The sequence below is a fragment of the Oenanthe melanoleuca genome, chromosome 5 (genome assembly GCF_029582105.1).
Source record: "Oenanthe melanoleuca isolate GR-GAL-2019-014 chromosome 5, OMel1.0, whole genome shotgun sequence".
Lineage (NCBI taxonomy): Eukaryota > Metazoa > Chordata > Aves > Passeriformes > Muscicapidae > Oenanthe > Oenanthe melanoleuca.
Genome location: NC_079339.1, coordinates 56,192,863 through 56,216,526, shown reverse-complemented (window position 1 = coordinate 56,216,526; position 23,664 = coordinate 56,192,863).

Genomic DNA, 23,664 nt, shown 5'->3' with positions numbered 1-23,664 from the left:
CACGTAGACACTGCTACAAGTTTTACCCTGTGTTTTTAAATAGCTCTGTATAAATAAGGCTGGGGAATGACACAAGCCAGGTCTGAAAGGCATTAGCAGTTTCCTGCACATTTCACACAGAATGCTGTTAGCAGCAGGGAAAAGGCCAAGCCAAACCTTCAGATCTAAGCAGGCTCAAGTTTCAGAAAAATCTGGATCTGGAGGAGGATCTGAAGTTTTCTTCTGACCTCTATCTTCACAAGGAGGGAACCACTCTGTCCAGCATTGCTGAGCCTGTAGTTCCCCAAATATTTCAATCCAGCTGCTCCAACCCTGAGTCCACCTCAGCTCAGGACAAGCTCCAGATGAGTAATTCTGATTTTCATAAATGTACAACTCACAGTGCTTGTGCAGGGCTCTCCTAGACCTCATCTTCTGTACTTTGCATTCAACAGAGAACAATCTGGCCTCTAGTATACCCTGGATTATGTTTATAAAACAGATATGGTGTAAAATGTCCATACAAAGATATGACCTGGCAGAATGACCCAGCAATGTTGACATTTGCTGGGGAGATGCTGAGCCTTCCTCTGAGAGATGGTAATGGCTTGTTTCACTCCTCACAAGTAAATCACACTTGTAAATAACAGTTAATAATAATAATAAATAATAAATTTCAGCCCCTGTCACAAACTCATTTCACCTTGCAGGCAGGGGACAGCTGAGGGTGTGTATGCTTGGACACTTCTAACCATGCCCTTGGAGCATCCAAGTGCTGCCCACTTTATTCCCAGCTTTTTGTACACCCTGTGGCTCCCAGGGACAACACATGGAAGTTTTCACCTGTAAACCCACACACCAGACGTGGTAAGCAGTACCTGTCACCCAGCTTGCTATTGTAGGTGTCTCTGCTCTTTCCATACTCTCAGTTTTGCACCACCCTGAAAATATTTCTCTTCCATTTTTTCTGGTGTTTCAAGTGCTTTCAGGTTTTTTAGGCTTGCTTTGTGAGGGGTCTGGCCCCACAAACCATGAGAGATTGCACTGCTGGTGGTGCCACATCCCAATGTGGCACTGATGGAGAAGTACACAAATTTGCATTTTGTATTTGTATTAGTAAATCCTAGCTGAGAATCTCATGTTTTTCCCAAATGCTGTGGGCTGACAGGAGGTGGGGAGAGGCCTGGAGCAAAGGGAAAAGTATGTGTCCCTCCTTGTGAAAGGTCTTCAGGGACTGAGGGGGAATACCTGGGGAACTGAGTGGCTGTGCCACAGCTGGAGTCTGCCCAGGTGAGGAGATGGGACAGGTTTGCTGATTTATTGGGGTCTGAGCACACAGTTTGCAACACTGGTGCTGTGCCGCAGGCAAGAAACCTCCCAGCCCTGGGCTGCTGCACTGGCAGGTGTGTCAAACAACAAAACACACAAACACTTCTTCAGCTCCTCCTTTGAGCTCTGCTGTAGGACCACAGAGGTTTTCCCTTTTTAGAGTCCTGGGGTAAAGGACTTTATGGCATAACAGCACTGTCCTGAGATGCAGAGCAGCTAACCTAAGAGTGACTTGCCATCTGTCCCAGGAGCTATTTAACACAAGTGTGTGTGTAAATGCAGAGAGCACAGACAGATGAGGAAATCACAATGTGCTCCACATGCTGTAAATCTAGGGCTGGTCCTGTGTTCCTCTGCATACAACCAGGGTCGAATCCTCCTCCTTGCTGCTCTCCTTTAATTTAATATTCCTTGCAATAGGCTGTTCCCCTTAATGTGCCTAATGTGAAACATGCTTGCTGCCTGTGGCAGGAGTCTCTGGCTCAGGCTGCCCTGCACGTCGCCGTGGAGTCTGATGCTGGGGAGGGTAATGACTCTGGGAAGTTTGACACTGAAATGACATATTGGGAGTATTTGCTGGGCAGAGCAAGGCAGATGAATTATTTTGTTGTCAATGATTAGATCTGGGCTGGCTCGAAACACAGAGTAATGCTTGCTGTTAGACTGGAGGATGCTAATTTTTAGGAAACAAAAGTGGATCCTTTCCTAGATGGCTACATTTACAGACATATTTGTGTTCCCTTTTAATAAAGTCAAAGCAAGTATGTCTGCCTTGCACTGAAAACTGGGCCTTTTTCCCAAACACAGGCTCACAACCCCAAGCAGGGTTTGTAATACAAGGGAGAACAACAGGATCCCACTGGCAGCAGGGTGGGCTCCCCTGGAAGCTCCAAACTGGAATCCTGGTCCCCAGGGCAGAAGTTGGCCTTGGAAAGGGCAAGCAGTGTTTCTAGACAGTAGAATGAATTAATCATTGTCATTTCTTAATTGTTTTTTTTTAATAGAATGTGATCCAAACCACGCTGCCGTGCAGTGGGTGGCATGTGCTCCTGGTCCCCTCTCTCTGCACAGCCCTTGGGGCTCTGGCTGGGGACAGGCTGCCTCACAGGGACACAGAAATCCCCACCCTTGCAGCACTGAGAGGGAAATGTCCCTGTTGTGGTGGGAATGAACCTCACTGCAGGATGCATCCCCTTAGGCTGTGGTTTCACAACTGTATCAACACTCCCTTAAAGACCTTCTTTCTTCTTTCAACTGCTCACTCCTGGCTTCTCTTTGGTCATTCTAGGAGATCAGCCAGGTGATAAAATCTCTCCTTTTTTTTCTTTTTTTCCTGCTAAATGAGGCTTTCCCCCTAAACCACATCCATTCCCGGCACCCTGCAGGGGATGGGGGACCCAGCTGGAGCAAGTGAGACCTCAGCCTTAATGCCCTTCTCTCCATCCTGCAGCACAACCGGGGGATTCTCAGACACCCTCGTACAGAATTGATGCCCCTGCAAGGTTTGAATTTGCAGCCAGTGGAGCTGGGTGCAGCCACGGTGGGATGAAGAGAAGTTGCATGGCCATGTGCACACCTGCAGTGCCAGTCCTGAGGTGGGATGGCAGCCCTGCAGCATACAGAAAAGCCAAGGTGAGCTTAAGAGTCAAGTAAGACTTGGTTCTTATGGGATCCTTTTACTGCCTTTTAGTTTTTGACTTCTGAGATAGATTTAGTTCAAGTTTTCTGATTTTCTTTCTGACAATGTCCTTCTCTTAATTCCTGTAATTGTTTAATTACAGGAGGGATTTAATATAGGCACTGAATCCCTCTCCATCCCAAAACTGGACCTGATGAGGGACAGCAGAGCCTGGCAAGGACGAGCAGAAATTCCCATTCTCAGGGTCACCACTGATGCTGATCCCCTTTGCAGCCAGGGCAGGGCATGGTAAGATCTCATTTGCCCAGTGGGTCCCCTTTACACTCCATCAGCCAAAACACACACAGAGGTTTCCAGGGACTAACCCCAGATCCCAATAATCCCCCAGCACGGTGGGACCCGATTCAGAGAGCCCAGGAGCTCCAGCAGGTCAGGGAGGAGCCGGATGCTGCTCTCCCAGCACTCTCATTAGGGGAGCTCATTCCTGCTAATGACATCCTGGCCTTGCCAGCCTGTCCCTGCTCCAGCATCCTCCCCTGCTGCCTGCCAGGCATTTCTGAGCCTCTGGCTGGTTGTTTCTCACCTCCTTGTTAGCCTGTCTCTCTGCTCTGCAGCTCCTTGTCTGTCTGTCTGTCTGTCTGTCTGTCTGTGTCTGGTGGCCTCTCCTCTCCTGTCTGGCAGCACCCAGGGGGTGTCAGGGCACTGCTGTCCCCCATCAGCATCACCCTCTGGGCAGCATCTGGCCTCTCTCCCCTGCTTAATCACACTTTGCTCCTACTCCTGAAGGTTGTGATAGAAGAAAGATTTGTCAGAGAAGAACTTTTTTGTTGTTCAGATCATGCAGCAGCATGGTGGGGGGTGGGAGGGAAGTTTCTGAGAGTGTGATCCTTTCCTTTGGTCTGAAACAGAAACACTTCATGCACAAGGTGTGCAGCAGGATGGGGAGGCTGCTGGAGTTCACTTCATGTGAAATGGGAAAAACTTTGGGCTGCGTGGGGAGCAGCTCCTCTCTTCACTGGAAGGATGATCAGGAATTGCAAGAGGTTGCCCAGGGAAGTGGTGGGACTATCAAACCTGGAAATATTAAAAAAAATATGTGGATGTGATGCTTGTGGTTAAGTGGTGATGCCAGATGATGTTGGACTCGGTGATCTTAAAGATCTTTTCCAACCTCAGTGACAGTGGTTCTGTGATTCCTGGAGCAATCACACCCCAACATGATCCCTACCTTCAACTGGGAATAGCAGAACATGTTTCCCCACATCCTTTTCTTTTCTAGCAGTACCTGCAAGGCTGAAAACACCCAGTGCTCTGAGTGATCAGAATTACCAACACAGATCCACAGAGAGCTCTGGTGGGAAGACCCTCCTGACTGGAGGCATTTGAGGCTTGTCCAGAGCCCTGGAAGCATTGCTGTTGGCTTTGGTGTGCTGATGGATGATGCTCCAGCCCCAGGGGTCTCAATGTCCCCAGAATGTGCCCTTATCTGGTGCAGCAGGAGTTAAGAGAAAGCAAGCTGCTATCTCACTGATCCCTGCTGGGGCAGCTCCTCTCATTTTTATCTTTGATATTCTTGTGCTGGAACAACCCTGGCTACTCTGGGCTCTTTTTTTTTTTTTTTTTTTTTTTTTTTTTTTGCAAAGCCTGGCTGGGATTTTAACCAAAAAGTGTTGGGGAATCTTATCAATCTGCTATTATTATTTTCTTTTTTTTTTTTTCCCCTTTGAATTCCACTCAGCTGCTGACTGTGAAAACACAAGAGGCTCAGATCAGTCCTTGGCCTATTCAAATTGGCACCAGTTTGTTTGTTTTGGGGCTAAAGCCAGAGTGAGAAAGCTGGGGCTTTGAGATGCTATTGGAATCACCTGGGAAAATACACACTCCTTTCATCTCTCCTCCATTCCCTATGGCCAGGAGGGCTCCCAGCCCCCTCCTCCTTTTTCCTCCTTTTCACCACGCTGTGCCTGGGGATGGGCACTCAGTGCTGGCCATATGCCATGGGGTGAAAGTCCCAGGGGAGCAGATGTTTCTCTCTCAAGGAGCATGGGGGCCAGGGGAGAGGGTTGGACAAGGTATCAAATACCTTTCAGGTTTCAAAAATCAGTGCTGGGAGCTGCTGGTAACACCTAATCCCAGGAGCTGCTCCAAGAGAGACCTGAATGCAGCAATGCAGGGTCTTTTCTTATTTTTGATTTTTTTCCTTGTAGAAATGACATGTCCAGAGACATGCACAAAGCTCCTTGAACAATTCTTTTTTTAGGCTTGTGAAAATGTTCATGCATCTTTCTGAGCCCATAAAAACAATGATTCTTTCCCTCTCAAAAGCAGCAAGGGCCAAACTCCCTGCAGTGGAAATAGCTCTGCTGGCCCTGCACATCAGCACTGGTGTCACCATGCTCTGATTTTCTTCCTCAGCCCCAGAAGATGATGAAAACAGCTGCTCACATGAAGCTTTGGGGATGGCATCAGCCATTTCTTTGCTCAGTGCTGGCTGTTAGGAAGAAATTCTTCCCTGTGAGGGTGGTGAGGCACAGGGTGCCCAGAGAAGCTGTGGCTGCTCCTGGATCTCTGGAAGTGTTCCAGTGTTGGATGGGGCTTGGAGCAACCTGGGGCAGTGGAAGGTGTCCCTGCCATGGCAGGGGGAAGAACAAGATGATTTTTGGACCAACCCAAATAATTCTATGATTCTACAATTTTCTGCTTACAGTCACAAAGGTTTTTCTCCTGCTTACCTCAAGTCCTCTGCTTTTTCAAATTCCTTCCTCTTTTACCAAACCTCTTTTTTTCCTGCTTTTCCTTTTCTTTATTCAGGACTGTGCTGGTTTTCAGGACACAGATCTGCTGCAGACCAGGAGTTTGCCCTTTCTGGATCCGTGTTGCCTGCTCACACCACTGCTAGAGAGTGATTGATATGAGCTCAGCCCAGCAGCCCTGGATTTGGAGAAAGGTTTCATTTGGAGAGTAACATCCCACATTTATCAATTAGAAGGATGACATGGCCCCTCTGAAGAGGGCACTGAGTGTTTACCAAACTTTGCTGTCCAGCTGTAAGCTCAGCTCTTCCCTCTGCAGCCTGGAAGGTGTGATCCCATGGGGTCACACCCTCAAACCCACCATCACCTGAGCTGTCAAACAAGGAATGGGCTCTGCCCCGGGTTTTGAACATCAGGGGGGCTGTCAGCATGTCCTGCTCTGCTTTTTCAGTGAAGGAAATTTATCCCCAGGTTCTCTGTTCCTGTTCAGCCAAAGTCCCATTACAGGCAGTTTGTTTTCTGGCCACTTTCAAACATCATTTCTGATACTATTCCTTACAGCCATTAACTAAGAATTTGACACTGACCAGTTGAGATGCCTGGTACAAGTGTTCTGTAAGTTTTGTGTATGACTGAGACCAAAATGGTTTTAATATCTGTTTGCCAGGAACTGGATTTGGGATTTCTTTGCTTTGTTTATTGTGTTCCTTCTCTGTTAGCTGCAGTGGATGTGCCTCCAAAAAGCATTGCAGACACCAGGTTTTGCTGTGAGTCACTGCCAGAATAAGGATTGATATCTCCCCCACAATCTTGAATTTCCTCACCCATGCTTGGTGGTACTTCCCCTTTCCTCTCTGCCTTTAGCCCAAACTGATGCTTGAAGTGCTTGTTTTGGAAAAGCACAGAGCCTGAAGGTTTTAATTGGATATTAGGAAAAATTTCTTCATGAAAAGGGTTGTCAAGCACTGGAATGAGCTGTCCAGGGCAGTGGTGGAGTCACCATCCTTGGAGGGATTTAAAAGATGTGTGGATGTGGCACTTGGCATATTTTAGTGGTGGGCTTGGCAGGGCTGGGGGAAAGGTTGGACTCGATGAACCTAAAGTACTTTTCCAACCTAAACAATTTTAAATAGCACAGAAACAACTCTCTGCACCTGCAGGGAAGGTCATGAGTGCTGATCTGATAATTGCCTGTGTGTGAAAGGTCATGAATGGAGCCCCAATTAGCTCATAAATTGCTTCAAAAGTTCAGGATTTTAAAAACACTGAGCTACACATTTTAGGTTCTGTTATTTTGCCTGCCTTGGGTTTTCAGGCTTTGATTCCCAAATTCACAGGTACAGAGCAAGCTGAGGCACAGTGCAAAATGATTTTAAGGAAGAGAACTATCAAGTGGATTCTTTTTTTGGCACTGGATAAACACTGTCTTTTAAACAATGTTTGCTCCCAGCTGCCACAATAAAAACCTGGCTCAGGGGGTGAAGAGCAGTTTGGAGATGACCTGAGATCTTCACATCTGCTGCACTGTCATCACCACCCTTGTAGCAGGGATGAAATGCCTCCCAAGGAGTCCCCAGGGCATGGCAAGGCTGCTGTCCCAGGAAAAGGTGAGAAATTGGGCACTGACAGGGGCACCTGCCCCAGAGCACTAAATAAATGCATGAACAAATCTGGCAGAGGTTTTCACCTGGGGAGCAGAAACCTCACATTTGCAACATAATCCAGTGGCACCCAGTTGGGAAAACAGTATGGCCAGAAAAAATTGGCTCAAAATTTCTGCTTTCATCCAGACTTTGGTGCTGGGTTATTTTTTCTGTCACAGAGATGACTGACTGTGACCTTTCTGAGAGCAAGGAGTTGTCAGGAACTCCACATTCCAAGGTGGGAGAGTGGATTGCAACATGCACTCTGTGGCAAAGCTTAAAAATGCCTTTTCAGCATCACCTGCAGCTTTTTCTTCTCTCAGGTTTGTGTCCTGCTCTGTGAGACAGCCTCTGGACCACACCAAGGCACTGTGATGATGTGGAGTGGCAAACACACGATTGTGTTAAATCTGTGGGATTTGTAATGGTGCTTTTTCCTCCAGCAGCACATCCCTGAATTCAAAGCAGGCAAGGCTTTCTCTGCATAATATTTCCACTTGATTGGCACAACATCTCTTGCTGGGGCAGCAGTGACTGGGACAAGAAGTTCTGCCTTTGGTCAGTACATTGGTGTAGAACTTAAGGAAAGATTTTATATCACAATCCCAATTTTGCAGTAAGCTGGCTGTATGTTTTCACTTCCCTGGTAATTTCCAGCTCCCTGTGCCATCACATCTGTTTCTTTTGAAGCCACCATGCTGCCTTCTGCAGTGAATGGCACAGGAGTGTTAGACATGGACACTTGTGGAGGAGGAGCTGGTTTTTCTCCCAGGGAGCTGAGCTTCCATGTACACATCCCAAAGGCTCAGTGTCTCCACAGCCCAATGTTTCACAGGCATTACCACCTCTGGTGCCTCTGTAGGGCTTTGCAGGAGGCTTATCCCAGCCACTCTGCCTGGGCTGTGATTGACCCCACTAATGCAGGGCAAGCTGAAGGGTTTCAAAGGCTGCCTCCAGTCCTTGGAGAGCTCTCCATATTCCCATCCTGTCCTCAGGACACTGCTGGCTCCCCGTGCAATTGGTACTGCTATTGGTAAATCCTTGCAGAGCCTTTTATTGACCCCCAGTTCCACCAACAACATCCTGACTGTGCTCTGTGCAAGTGAGTTTGCTGCTGCTGAGCTTGTATGGAGGGTAAAACCCTTCCAGGATAAGACCTATGCTTCCCACCAGGCTCTTCTGGAAACCAGTCCAAAGCAGAAAAAGACAGGGGGATGATCCAGCCAGACTCCTAATGAGAGCCTCCTCCTCCTGCCATGGAGCTGTGCCATTGTCCCTCTCTATATTGTTGTAGCAGAGCAAAGGAGGAGCAGGGAAAGGATCATTTAGCACGTGAAAGGCACCTCCTGTACGGGCTGCATGCACGGCACAGTTCAGCCGGGGTGAGCCACCAGCTCCTGCCAAGCCGTGATGGACGAGGCAGAAAGGTCAAAAGTTCTCCTTTACAATCGGCAAGAAAAGAGGAGGCAGGCGATGGTCACTTAATTTGTGGGTTTTTCCCTCTACTTGTCAAGAGGATTTGGGCAGCGGTGATGGATGAGCCATCAATTAAAGTGGGACACTTCATCTTTTGTCCTGGTTCCCAAAGGGCCCAATTCAAGCCCTGGCCAAACCGATGGGAGCCCATCACTGGTGCCAGGGGTCCTGGGCTGGGATGAGGGAGCCTGGGGAGCAACTGGGTTGAGCAGCCTGCCCTTCCCCATGCTCAGTGCTGTGCCTCTTGGCTCCCCAGTTATCAGGCAGAACTTTTCCAGAGCTGAGTATTTTATTATTTGCCACCAAGTCTTTAGATTTCTCTCCCTGGTTCCTCTCCATGTAGGTTCTTTGATGTGCAGCTGGGACAAACTGTGGGCTGTGCAGTGCAGCAGCTCCTACTCACTCCTTCCTGCTTATCTGACCACACATACTGTTAATATTTCCTCTCAGCTCCCATGATAACACTGCTTTATCCACAAAAAAACCTCTAAACATTTTGCTGGCAAGAGGAACCTTTCCACAGTTTTACTGCAGCATATATGGCCCTTAATGGTTTGATCCTGTAGGACCTGCTCTGCAATCAGCTCTCACAGTCCTGCACAAGCACAGCCCATCTGGGACCCCCTTCTTTGGGAAGTATTGTTCCACATTATTGCACACACTGGCCTTGGAAAACTGAGCCAGATTTACAGCCATAAAAACTCTGTTTGAAGGTGAAGTCAGTACTGGCTGTGAGGGATGGCTCAGCCTCCCTCTTCATGCCTGGCAGGGAGTCTTTGATCTTTGATGTTTAGAAATGTTTCCTTCCATTTTGGAAAGAAACCTCTATGTGTGCACCAGACACTTCTTGCTCCATGCCCTGGTGCCCAGGTTTGCAGCCAGAGATGCTCCAGTGTCCTCTTCCCTCTGACAGTGTGGGATTTGGAACCACAAACATGTGGGGGTCACCAGCTCAGAGGATTTGTCTTCACTGGAGGCCTGGGCCTGGCACAGACTTGTTTAGTGTAGGAAAGAAGAGTTTCCATGAACTTTCTCCTTTGTTCACCCCTGTGCCAGTCCTAGCTGGGGTGAAGGAGCTTCCAGCCACATAATATGGGCATGGCCAAGTGTTTGCCCCCACAAAAGGCCATAATTAGGAGACTGGACACATTTTCCTTCATCACTTGTCTTGCTTGGCCTGAGTAATAACCTATCCCTTTAAAACAGATGCACAGGCTGTTTTCTTTGTATCACACAGGCTGTGTGAGGATTGCTTCTCCTCAGTCTCCATGGAGAGGTTGGGGACTGTGGGATTTTATGGCAGCACTGTCTGGAAAAGCTTCATTGTCTGGTCAGAGCCTGCAGGCAATGTCACATGCCTGAGTGCTCCCAGCCTGGATGGTTTGTATTGGCCTGGGATGAGCAGACACTAATCTTGTCTCTACACATCTCCTTGGAGAGTTCTCCCACTCTGTCTTTGCTGGCCCTCATCACAGGACCTGGCATAAAACATCACAAAAAACTGCTTCCTGTGGGAGTGGAACAGAAGCCAGCTTAGTGTTTTTCAATCAGCCCCTTTCTTACAGCAAAACTCATGAGGAGGACACAGTTGTGATTTCCATTGGATGGATGGCTCAGCATTTCCATTTGGAGTGAATGAAAGCATTTTGGAACTCACCAATCAAAATGATTCAGATAACAAGAAAATGCATATGGTAAATACTCAGAAAAGCTGGGGAGCCCATGGAGACATGGCATTTTCTGTCCTAATGTCTATGCCATGGTTGTTTCTGGAATATTGCAGCTCCATGAGCATATTCTAATACCAGTAAATGTATATTCCTGCACTGGATGGAGTCCCAGAACCATATTGTCCAAGCTCCTGTTTCTTACAGCCTGGGACCATGTTCAAGAAGTCAGAGGAGCCCAGATCTGATCAGAACATCCTGGAAGAAGAATTCTGGAAGACCCTCTAGCCTCAGGGACTGTTCAAGTTTGTGAGTGTTGTTTTTGGATGATGGCAAAGGTTTAATAAATGCTGCAGCTGTAGAGAGCACCCTCACTGGAGTTATGTCAATATGTGATTTACATTTCCAGGCTCCATGTATCTGCAGGATACTCTGTCAATGGGGTGGGCAGACCCAGCGCTTACTTTGGCAGAAGAGTTCCCCAAGTCTTGTTTAATTAGAACTCAGACCAGCTTCCTGGAGGCTGTGGGAACCTCATTAGCAGCACAAATAGAAACTTGAAGAGGCCAACTCAGTGGGAAAAGATTGCTTGCTAAGAACTTTACTTACCAAGAACTTAACCTCCTCAAGAGTCGTGTCTCTTAGGTACAGCAGAAGAATTTATGGCTGGAATACAAGGTCTCTCAATCTTCCAAATGTTGGAGGTTTTGTTTTTCAATGTGAATTAAAACCTCTCAGAGGAGTAGACAAAATCTTTTTGGCTTAACAGTCTCCACTTGCTCTTAGCTGTCCTCTCTTTAATTGGATTATGGAACCATAGAATGGTTTGGGTTGGAAGAGACCTTAAAGACCCTCCAGTTCCAACCCCCTTGCCATGGCAAGGACACAATTCTTGGTGTCTGTCCCAGTGCTCTTCCACCATTTGGAGATCCTGATTGCTGATTTGCTGTCCTCATCCTTGCCTCAGTTTGCTAATGTTATCTTATATTTTAATACATGCCAGCCTATAAAAAAAACTCAGTTATTTTAATATTTAAGATGTAATAACAAGATTTTGGACACCAGAATTCAGATTCACTTAATCTCAGATGGTATCCTACCTCTTGTGTCTTCAGAAGGTTTTGGAGGGGACTTCCTGGGCTAAGTTAATAAGCATCTCTTCTCTCTTCTCTTCTCTTCTCTTCTCTTCTCTTCTCTTCTCTTCTCTTCTCTTCTCTTCTCTTCTCTTCTCTTCTCTTCTCTTCTCTTCTCTTCTCTTCTCTTCTCTTCTCTTCTCTTCTCTTCTCTTCTCTTCTCTTCTCTTCTCTTCTCTTCTCTTCTCTTCTCTTCTCTTTCTCTTCTCTTCTCTTCTCTTCTCTTCTCTTCTCTTCTCTTCTCTTCTCTTCTCTTCTCTTCTCTTCTCTTCTCTTCTCTTCTCTTCTCTTCTCTTCTCTTCTCTTCTCTTCTCTTCTCTTCTCTTCTCTTCTCTTCTCTTCTCTTCTCTTCTCTTCTCTTCTCTTCTCTTCTCTTCTCTTCTCTTCTCTTCTCTTCTCTTCTCTTCTCTTCTCTTCTCTCTCCCCCTTCCCCTTCCCTTTCTTCATCTTCTCTTCATTTTGGAGCTCCACTGAAGCAGCTAAAGGGACCCAGATCTGTTCCTTGGGACAGAACACTCCTGGAAGAGCAGCTAATTGTTCATTTCCTGTCCCCATCCCAGCCTCATGCTGGCAACCTTGCCATGTATTTCAGAGGAGAAATATGTGTTGGTCTATAAAATAAATCCATATATTTTTCCTACCCTAAAGACATGATTATCCTCCTGCTTCTTTGGCCTCAACAGACACAGAGAGGGAAAAACAGATGCCTGTATCTACCTACCACTACAGCATTGTTTACAAAATCATGAGGATGAATGATGTTGGTGAGGTTGTGTTTTCTTTTTATTTAATTAAATGCATCCGACCCAATCAGGAAAGAAATCAAACCCTCAGTTGCAATAAAGGAAGATCAAATAAACACATGCATGTTTTGAAAAACAGTGTTGTCAGTGGGAGGGGGACAGATCAGGGAAGAAAGACCAAACAGTCTTTCTAGAGAAAAAAACCTTTTCATGGGCAATTCTTGCAAGACATGAAAAAGGATTTCTGCTGCAATTTTCACTTCTGGAATTATCCCAGGCTGAAAGACCTCTGGTCTCATGTTGATGAAAGATAAAGCACAGGGGCAAGATTTCTCAAATCCCTGTTATTATTGTGCAGGAGAAATAATCCTGTTTTGCTGAATTTTCAATCTTTCCTACTGCTGCCAAAATAAAAGTTACTTATTGCCATGAATACAAAAAAGTTTTCCCAGACCAGATAACCACTACAAAGAAAGTGGTTTGCAAAATATAAAAGAGAGAGTGACCTACTGCCTTGATTACAGCAAACCATGAGATGCCTAAAGATGTTTGATCCACTGTATATTGTACTTTGTGCTTCTCACAGCTCCTGTTTCCTTCAGGTTGGGGCAGATCCTGCCTTCTATCCAAACAAAACACCTCTGTTTCTATGTGCTTTTATACAGGGTTTGCCCCCAAAACCTACAGAATTCCCTCTGGGCTCTGCAGCAATGGCAATGGATCATTTGTAGCCCAGAGTAGTTGAGGATGCCTTATCCCTGGAAATGTTCCAGAGGGGGCTCAGAGCAACCTGGCTGAGTGAAAAGGGTCTGGGAGTTTGATTTGGGGAGGTAAGGAGCAGCTGGGGAGCTACAGCTGACTTTTCTGATTTTTTTTTTTTTTTTTAAGTGCAAGCCCTGACATTCACTTGGTAAGACTAAGACTTTTATTTGCATTATTGAACACTAAAAAAAGAAAAGCAGCATGCATTTGTGTGTTTGTGTACACACACCTCTATGCTTAACTAGCCAGAGCTCCAGAGCTGAGTTTTCACACTTCATTTGATTTTTATCACTATCTTGAGCACAGAAATTTCTGCACAGTTAATTGAAGTGACATATGCTTGCCAGCAGCCAAGTCTTAATCCCATCCTTCCCTTTCACCACGTTTCTGATTATGCTGATGGCAAATCCTCCTCCTTTGACTCAGCCCTGCACATTCACTGGATGCAGCAGAGCCAAATCCTCTCTTAGAATCACAGAGATATTTGCTGGATGTCCCAGGAGGTCCCAAGTTTTTTTCAGTAATAAACAAGTGCTTTGTTGGCTTCTGAGACTGATGGGAGCAGTTATCAGAAACTGCAAGCAGTAACCAGCTCCTAAATCATGTCTGGTAATCCAGAACCATTATTGGTGATAAGCACACTTTGGTAGGGACTAGAATTCTTGAATGTTGCCCTCATTTTGCTACATGCTTCAGGCATGTGATAAAAAATGGGGCAACTCATTTTTGACCAGGGGAAATCCCCCCATAGGACTCACACCTATTCTGAGCTATAAATTGTGCAGGACACCTGAATCCCAAACAATGACAAAATTAATAGAGCAAATCCAAATCCAGAACCCACCCTGCATTGCTGCAGAAACCACAGGAATGTGAATTTCAAATCCCTGGGATGGGACTGAATGCAAATGCTGCCAAGGCCCAGGATGTTCAGGCAGGTGTGCCCTGCTGTGAGCATCCTTTGTAAAGTCATTTATGCTAAGCACAAAACACTTTGCTGATCTTCCCAACCAAAGTCCCCAGAGCTCTAATCATTGCACTGATGGTGGAGGTGAAAAGACAAGCAGTTTTTACTGTGTGAGAAGCTTTGATTTCCTGTTAATCACTTCCTACTATAAATCAGATATAGGCAGCTGCATCCACTTGCTCCTTGGGGTAGAAAAATACACCCTGCTGCTAGACAGCAACTCAGGCGCCAAAAACATCATGGGATCAAAGGGCACACGATTTATCCCAGGCAGAATCTAAACAAGCCTGTCAGCTTGCCTGGACCATTTGTTTATTTTAGCTGTGGACACCCCTGTCTGTCCAGACTCAGGGGATGGATTTATCATCAGCATCATTTGTCCCATCTGAGCTCACTCTGAATATCCCTTTCATTCAGCATCCTGATGCCTGGTACCAAACCCACACAGGGATCATTTTCCAAGGGCTCAGCACTGCCAGAGGAAATGCAGCTCTTGTCTGTGCTGAGGACTCTCTGTTCAGCTTCTCAGAGAGGGAAGTGTTAATGCCTCAGCTGTTCTTCCTTCTTTTCCTGACAAAACCCAACCAAGAAGTTATTGTGCAGAAACAGCCATAGCTAGTTTAATCTTAGCGTGGAAAAAGTGCTTTGTTTCTTTTCTCCCTACCCAGGCTCTCTGGAGTGAGCTGGTTTGCAGCCTGTCCTATTTCCTGGTTGGGAGAGCTCAGTGCCTGCTCTGAATCCCTCCCTGGATTTCCCAGAACTGAGGCAGTTTTCCCTGGAAGCGCAGGGCGACCGCCGTGCTTGTCTGGAGAAGGTCAAACATCCCTCAGGGTTCCCAGGGACAGACCTGCCAAGTCAAGGGAAGTTTTGGGTTTCTTCTCCCCTCACCCCTATGTAAACTGTGCAGAGGGCATGGGAGGTTTGCCTTTTCTGTGAGATTCAAGGGATGGTTGTTTTTTTTGATGCTATCTCTTTGGCACTCAGAGCAAGGATGTTTCAAAGGACAGAGGAATGGGGTTGGGCTGTGAGGAAAAAAATAGGTTTAACATCACAGGGTCTCCCTGTGTCCTGCAGACATCACTGCCCTCGTGCACAGAGTTGCTCTTTCTTCACCGTGGCTGTGAGAAGAAAACAGCCTGGAGCTTCTGAGCACAGATAATACAGAAACCACCTGATTAGGTGACTTTAATCCCACCAACCCTTCTTTCTTGCAGGGTGTGGTGTATGCAGAGCAGAGGTTTGCCAGAACCCGGGGCTGGTTGCTGCTCAGTGCTGCTGTGTGGGTCCAGGTGGTCAGAGCCCAGCTCTGTGACTGCAGGCAGCATTTCAAACCCTGCAGTATCTTTCTGAAATACCACCAAAGGTGCCTGAGTTAATTGACCTCTGCATGAATGGGAAGTCTGTTTGGAAACCCCCGTGGCAGCCTTGCAGAAAAACATCCCTGCACTTTGGAAGGACAGGGCTGAAAGGACACACTCTGTGCATCCCCAACAGAGCCTGCCTGTGAGCACAGGGGAGTGTGGCAGCACAGGAGGGGCAGGGAGAGGTGGCAATGTCACCTCAGCCCACCAGCCCTGGGACTGAGAGGGAATCTGGGATGTCCCAGGCCTTTCTGGGCTACAGCTGTGTGTACATGCCCTCCTCCATCACAGGCATCTGTCGTGGGTGCTGGATGAGGGGTGGACATCCCAGGTGGGTGGATGAGGGGAGGATGCCTGTGCACACTGCTGAAGGCCTAGGCAGGTTTTAGCCAAGCCTTTTCTCAGGTTCTGAGTTCTTTTTTTCTTCCTCAGGCTGGGAGGATTTTCCTAGGCTGAGACATTCTCTCAAATCCAGCCTAAGCTTTTCCCAGGGTGATAGCTTTCTTGTAAATAAAAAAAAAGCAAACAAACAAACAAAAACCCAAAAAACAAAAAAACAAAAAAACCCAAAACAACCAAAACCCCCCCAGAAATTATCACCTACATAGCACAATGTGTGTAACAAAAGAGGTTTTCTCCTATTGTCCAAAAAACTACTGTCCCACTTGAAGTTTGCAAACCATTCTATAAATATAGTTCAATTTTTCAATAAAATGCTTCTTTCCCCTAAAAAGAAGCCAGTCATTATTATCCACTGCTTTCTGCAAATAGCAACAGACACCCATTGTGGAGGGATGGACACCCACCAGAGCTGATTCCAAAGGGTTTTCTCACCAGCCATCAGCTGCCTCTTATCCTGCTACACAGATCCAAAGGGATTAGGGGCTCTGAGACAACTTTTGCTTTCAAAATTTTATGTCCTACAGTAGCAGCAGTAGCTGGGTGTCAGGAGATCTACCACACAGGTGAAGTGTTCCCCAAGGATTTCTCATCCAGTCCTCCTTCACTTCTCTTTCATTCTCTTCTTGCAGAAATATCAGAGTCTGTGAGGGAAAGAGCTGATGAATGGCAGTGGCAAGGGGAGATAGAGGGGAGAAATGAATGGCATGGGAATCTCTTCTGGAGATGATTTTAAAGCTGTAACCCCAATGCCTTAATCCATCTGGTTTGTGATACTCAAAGCAACTTTTTTAGCTTGAGAAAGGAATGTGGGACTAGACAAGAAGTAGTTAAAATAATAACAGTGCCCTGGGTTGCTTGTCAAGTCAGGCCTGCTCACACAGGGAACACTGGAGCAGCTCATTGCAGATTCAGAGAGAAGCAGAGGTCACTCCTGCCAAATGGGCCACCACCCCCTGGAGATGCTGTGGTCCTGCTCAGGGACATGGAGATGGTGACAGACACCTCCCTGCAGCACAGAAGGGTAAAAACCACAGTTCTGCCTGTAGGGTAAAAACCACAGTTCCTTTCTCACTGCCCTGCAGTCAGCTTGGGCCATTGGTCACTTCAGAAAGAAGGCACAGGAGTGGCTTAAAGGTTGGAGAAGATGCTTTGAATCATGAGGCTCAGAGAGCTCTGCTTTCTTCACAGAAAGAAAATGGTGAGGTGACCTTGTTATCCCTACAGCATCTCCCTGGAGAGAAATCTCTGAGTACCTCACAGGAAGGACAGAACAAGGACCTGTGGCTGACAACAGGCAGACACAAGCCAGAATTAAGCTGCACATATATCACAGTTAGTGTGATCAGCCACTGGAACGACTAAAGGAGGAAAAGGTTGATTATTTTTGCCTTGAAGCCTGGCAAACACAGGGGACTGGGCTCACAGTGAGAGCAGGAGAAAATGCAAGGGTCAGGTGCTGCCAGGTGATCCAAAGGCATCCTGGCTTTAGGCTCTTGGAGTGGATGATGTGAACAGGATTTCATCACCTTCATATGCTTGGATGAACAGTGTCTGTGCTTTAACCTGATGTGCTCAAAATCTTAAAAAATCTTTGCAGTAATTGTGGCATTTCTCCATGTGACATTCACTTCATTAAGCCAAGTCTTTGAAAATTCAGTAAATGCACTCATTTCTAACAGTCATATGATATATAACATTTGCAAGTATTCTCACAGCTGGGCCATCAAAGAAAGCTCTCTGTAGTGTGTAAAGAATATTTAATCAATAGCTTCTCTCTGAGCTGCTGCTGTGGGTGTGAAATAACCATTATGGCCAGGAGTAAACAATTTCCAGTTCCTAGAGCACAGGCTTGGCAAAGCTCTGCTCCCAGCCCCTGCAGGCTGCAAAGGTGCACAGTGCATAAGGGAAAAGGCTGGCTGAGCATGAGGGACATTTGGAGAAACAGAGGTGCAGAAATTCAATCTCACGCTTTCGAGGCAGAACAATAACATTAAAAACTCCTGCTGTGGGGTGGGCTCAGAGTCCTTCTGCTCACACAAATTAATGAGGCAGTGTGCCTGTGTTCTTCTGGGAGATGGTACTGAAGAGTGGTTATATCCAGCCACTGGAATCCCAGGAGCTCTAATCCTTGCACTGAGCACAGCAGAGGAGCAAACAGCAATGTTGGGGCCCTGCTGGGTGCTGGGATCACTGGTTCTGCTCTCCATCAGACTAGGGCTCAGAGAAGATCCCCTCTGCCCTTAAGGGCCCCTTTTGCTCTCCAGGTGAGCTCCTTGGGGGTGGTGATGTGCTGAACTCACTGGTCTGCAGGGGACAGTCCTCCTTCCAGCTGGGGCTGGAGCCATGGTCTCTGATTGCCACCCACAAATGTACCTGAGAGGGGGAGCAGCCCTTGGCTCCTTCTCAGGGAGGACAGTTGTTAATTTTTGACTGCAATTTTTCTGACTGTTGATTTTTGAGTGATGCTGTATTTTGTCTGCCATCCTGCAGTCCCCATCAGTGCCTCCCCTTGCCCTTCAGGGCAGCAGGATCAGCCCCTGGAGCAGAGTCAGGGAGCCATGGCACAGGAATTGGGGCACCTGCACATCTGGGTGCTGCCTTTTCTCTCCTCTGTCGTGTTCCCCCAGCAGCTCCCTCCATCCTTTAGGGGTCTGCAGGGCAGAGAGGTGGGAACTGTGCAGTGTGAATTGAGATGTGTGTGCTTGTGGCATGGCCCAGAGCAGAGGCAGCACTCGAGGGCCCTGAGAGCCCCTGGGGCTGGAAAGGACAGCAGGTATCACCCTGTGGAAACCTGCCACATCTCTGCAAGGTGAGGACCTCTGGAGGAACCTTGCCCAGATCACTTGCTGCTTTCCTAAGTATCTGTTTCAGACCCCACAGAAGGGGTTCAGAGATTCCTCCCCAGTCCTCAAAACATTTTTATCCAGAGGCTGTTTCTTCCTCTTGTACATGTTCCTAGCACCTGATAAGCAACATGCTCCTGAGGCACCACTTAAACTCCTGTAACTGGGGCTCCCTTCTCCTTCATTGTGTCCTAGAGAATGTGATTTTAAAACAGGGAGAAAATCCATTAAAAACAAAGCTGGGAAGAGCCTAACAAAGAGGCAGGACAAACTTTTACTGAAATTTTACTGGAGTTTATGCACATTGACCACTTCCAATTTTTTTTTTTCAGATGGACTCTCAGGTCTTAGCTCTTTGTTTATATGTAGAACACAAAAACAAACCAAGCCCAGTTCCTACATGAGGAGACTGGTATGAGCAGGGACCTCTCCCCCATTTCTGGGAAAAGGAATGAGGTCCCATGGGGTGGGTGTGGGGCTGTAATTAGTTCTACAGCTGCTGGCAGGATGTACTTGAGGGTTCATCAAGCAAGGGGAGGCTGACCCCTCTCCCTACAATAAAATGTCAAATATTTTTCAGTGTGCAATAATTTGGGCTTGGACTGATCCTGACTCTGATAAGCCTTGTGCATGGAGGTTCAGGCAGCTGTTTTAGGCAAGAGGGTCTATTCTGCCTCCTCTTGGAGAGGGCCACAGGGCAGGGAAAACAAATGGGCTATCACTGGGAAGAGGAGCAGTTGAAGTATCTTCATATTTTTCTCTATATCTGATTCTTTGAACCAACTTTCATTGCTCTATACCATAAAAATTGCTGCTGAATCCAAATTTTCCTTTGTAATAGCAGCCCAGGGCCTCATCCCAGGCTGATGGATGTTTGGAAGGCCACGGACAGCACTGCTGGAAAGAGCCTGAGAAAGCAAATCCCACCAGTCCCTGGTGCTGAGATAAGACAGAATAACCCATTTTTTTTAAAATGCTTGTGATATTCACAGCCTGAATGCACCTTTATGTGCCATGGACTTGTTCATTAATTGTGTCCCTGCAGGGATCACAGGGTGAGGTGCATTGTGAGCTGTTTATACCCAGTCCTGCTCCTGCTGAAGAGGCCCCGTCACGGGCTGCTCCAAATGAAAGGGTGTTTGTGAGCAGAGAGCAGCCCCATCACAGCTCCAGACAAGAGCCCTCAGATGGTGACAGAGTGAGCAGTGCCATCAAATAATGACGTCTCAGCACATGACTGGCCTTATTCATGGCTTTTTGTGGGCATCTTGGAGAGGGGCAGTCTCAGGAGGGAGCTGGCACTGCTCACAGCACAGGCCTGGGAAGGACTGAGAAGCTGGGGGGAGGAAAAAAGGAGAGATACAAGTCACAAGGCTAAAGGGGAAAAAGCTTGGAAATGAAAAGCACAGCTGGCTGTTTCAAAGTGGTGGGGAGGATGCTGCTGGAAAACTTGTCTGGGAGCTGGACTGAGCAAATCTGGGGTGGAAGTTGGAGAACAGGGATCTGGCAGTAATTGTGGTTTAGAACATGAGAGATGAGATAGAGATGACAGCTGAAGAGGCAAGAAGAGATGCAGGATGGAGCACAAAAGGAAGGAGATGAAGAACCTAACACCCACAGAGTCTGAGTACAGAGGCAGTGCCAGAAATCCTGGGGAGACCAAGATGGGGAGAAATCTTAACCAGTTACATTGGCCTTGATGCTTTTTGACCTTCTCTGACCATGAAGCCACAGTCCCTAGCACAGGGAGGAGGATGTTTGGAAAACTGGGTGTTGCAGGTGTGCAGGGCCCTGTGGGTCCCCACCAGCCACAGAAATGTGCTGAGTTGGAAGGTCCCCTCTGTCCCTTTTGCCACTGATAGAGCAGGGGACAAAGAGGATGGCACACCTTTTGAGATGCCAGTGAGAGGATGCTGTGACTGGCTCCAGCTGTCCCTGTTTCTGCCACACAGAAATCATCTATAGCTCCATTCCCACTTTCATACCTGTACCAACAGAGAGGGGACAGAAAAGTGTCCCAGGCAGTTCCTCCACTGCAGAAGGGATGACAAAGCAGAAAGTGCTTGGCCCTATCAGCAGGACCTACCAGGAGGAGTCCCCTGGTCTAAAAGTGCCCAGATCCTGCAGCTGTGTGTCTGTGTGTGTCCCCCTGTCAGTCAGCAAATAATTTTTGGCACAGACAATCTTCCCTCTCCTCTCTGCTGCTTGCTCTGATTTCCCACCCAGTGCAGAAGAGAGGAGGAGGAGCAGACACTGAGTCAGTCAGGGAAGAAGAAATCTGGGGTTTAGCTGTTGGACTCAGAGCTGTGGGGAGGATTTACACAGCTCAGATCACCTCTGCATCCATCCTCTTCCTTTTCCAAGTCTGCAGTGCTGCAGCTGGCAGGGGCTGGATGCAGACTCAGCACTGTGTGTCACCCGTGTCCCCACGCCCCTCTGGGCCATCTGTGCTCCATTTCTCTGCCAGCAGCTTGACCAGGCCATGGAGGGGATGGGCAGGGGCTACAGAGGGCACCTGTGAGGCTGAGCGGAGTGCTGCCTCCTCCCTGCTCACTGCCTCTGTGCCCTCTGCCCTGGTGATGCTGCTGGATTCATTCCCAGTGGCTCATCACTGGCCTCTCTCCAAGCTGTCACATTTGGGGCAGGGACATAGCAGTGGGGAGGAGAGGATTGTCTCTTCCTGCTCTAGAGGACCAATGAGCATTTTTATTTTCCTGAGAAGTCTGGGCCTGACCTGCCCTTGTCTCTCCTGTCACAAGATGAGTTCCTTTTCCCCCATGTCTCTTGTCCTTTGCTCCCACTCAGTCTGTCTGGGGGGATGAGGAGAGATTTATCTCACCAAAACCAAAGAAAAATAAATTCTAGGGGGAGAAAAAAAAGCCCTAAGAAAACCAAACCACAAAATTTCCTTTCTCTTTTTTTAATCCTCCACAAATCCTCATCTTCCCAGCCAACACAAAGAAAACACCCCCTAAACCTCCTCTTGGCCAGCAAAGGAATACATCCCAATTAAACAAACAAGCAGTGGATGGCCTGGTGGGTCTCTGGGGTTCTTTCTCCAAGGCCACCTTCTGAAAGGCTTGGGCAGCCCCAGGCTGGCCCCTGCTCTGCCCTTCCAGTGCAGAAATGCACCCAAGGTTTTGCCTGGTATCTTCAAGCCTGATCCAGCTGGCAATTTATTGGACAAATAGTGGTATAGAAATGGTGGAAGCTGAGCTCCTCTAAAAACCAATTCCCAGTCTAACCAGAAAACCCAGTTCCTGGAGCCCCTTCAACTTCCAGAAATCCCTTTGTAGCAGGAGGGGGAACAGCTATTCCCTTGCTCAGTTTTCCAGAGAACACATCAAAATGTGACTCCCAGTTCTGTGTCTGCCTGATCCACCCTCTCATCTTTCCAAAGCTCTCTCATGGGCAGGTAGAGCCACTGTAATGCCTTTTCCTGGCATCTCTTCAAGAAACAGGAACATCTTCTTTCCCCCTCCTTTTATCAGTCAGGTCCCATCTCTTGAGATACAAATCCTGGTAATGCTCTGACTCTTCTGAGCAGCCTCCCATGCTCAGCAGGGATGGGAATATCCTGGAGTCTTTTATGGACTTGTTCCTGTTGCTCAGCTCTTCAGCTTGTGAGATCTTGCAGCAATGCACCAAGTGGTTGGGGGGAAATGGCTGATTTCATCACTTTTTCCATTATAAATACCTTTCCATCTTCCCCCTACCCTTCCCTTCTTCCCTGAGGATCACAGCAAATTGATATGTAGCTGCAATGGGCTACTCAGAAGCCTTATCTCATCCTGTTTGAGAGAAACCTGGCAGGTTATTTTTAACATTTATACACATCTAAAAAATGTGAATGTGGTCTGCTGTGCTGTGAGCCATGAGCACCCCAGAGACCCTGGGCTGAAAAGAGGAACAGCTTCTAAATATTAAGTGGGAGGCACTTGACTGACCTCTTTTAGATAGATATGTGCTCACTCCATCATGTCTTCAGCTGGGACCAGGGCCAAGCTGGGGCCTCTGCTTCCTCCAGCACTGCTGGCTCTGGTCCTTGCTGACCCCGGAGCAGGAGAGATGAGGATGTGCTCTGCCCCCAGGACACTTCCCTGGTGTGCCTTGGTCTGGTTTGAGATGGCAGTGGTGCTGATGGAGGGGCTGCTGGCTGGGGAAGCAGTGCTGGGAGGTTTGCAGTGCTGAGGGGATCACTGGTTAAAGCAGGTGTTGGTGGCTGGGTAGCCACTTGTGTGCTTGTTTCCAGAGGGGACCATAGGATTTGCAGAAGCAAACAGGCAATTATTTTTTTGGTTGTTTTTTTTTTTTTTTCTTTTAATTAGACGAGGTTGTGATTGCAAGCCAGAATGAATAACTCAGTGGAGGCAAACACAAAAGCTTTGGATCTAGCAGGGCTGGGTGGGTTACCCTGTTCCTCCCTTTTCTCCCCTTGATGTAAACCCTAATCTGGAGCTCTGGGACACAGTGTCTGGTCCATCCCTGTGACTGTGAGTAGTGCTGTCCTATCCCTCACCCACAGCAGTGGGGTCTCCTTTTCCTCCTGCCATTAGAACAAGATTCCTCAAGGATCCCTCCATCTGGAGGAGCCTGGATCTGCTGCTCTGGGTGTGCAAAACTCTCTTCTCTCTGCACTGTGACTTGCAGAACCCCAGCAGGCAGGGGCTAAAAGCCCAGGTGAGCCCAAAGCCACCATGGCAGCATTAGGACTGTGCTGAGACTCTTGGCAAGCCAGGGGGTTGATGAATCTCTTACAGCACTTGCTGTCTAGGCTCTTGTGGTGTTTAGTTACAGGGACTAGAGAGGTACTCTGAGAAAACAAGGTTCTGCTCTTGTCCCATGAGAGTCCTTTGCATGAGCCTTTAGTACCTGAGCTAGTGGATTATACAGCCAAAAAGGGATTGACTAATCCAGCATCATTTCTCTCATCCTGTATGATATCCAATGGTTTAAATAATGCCACT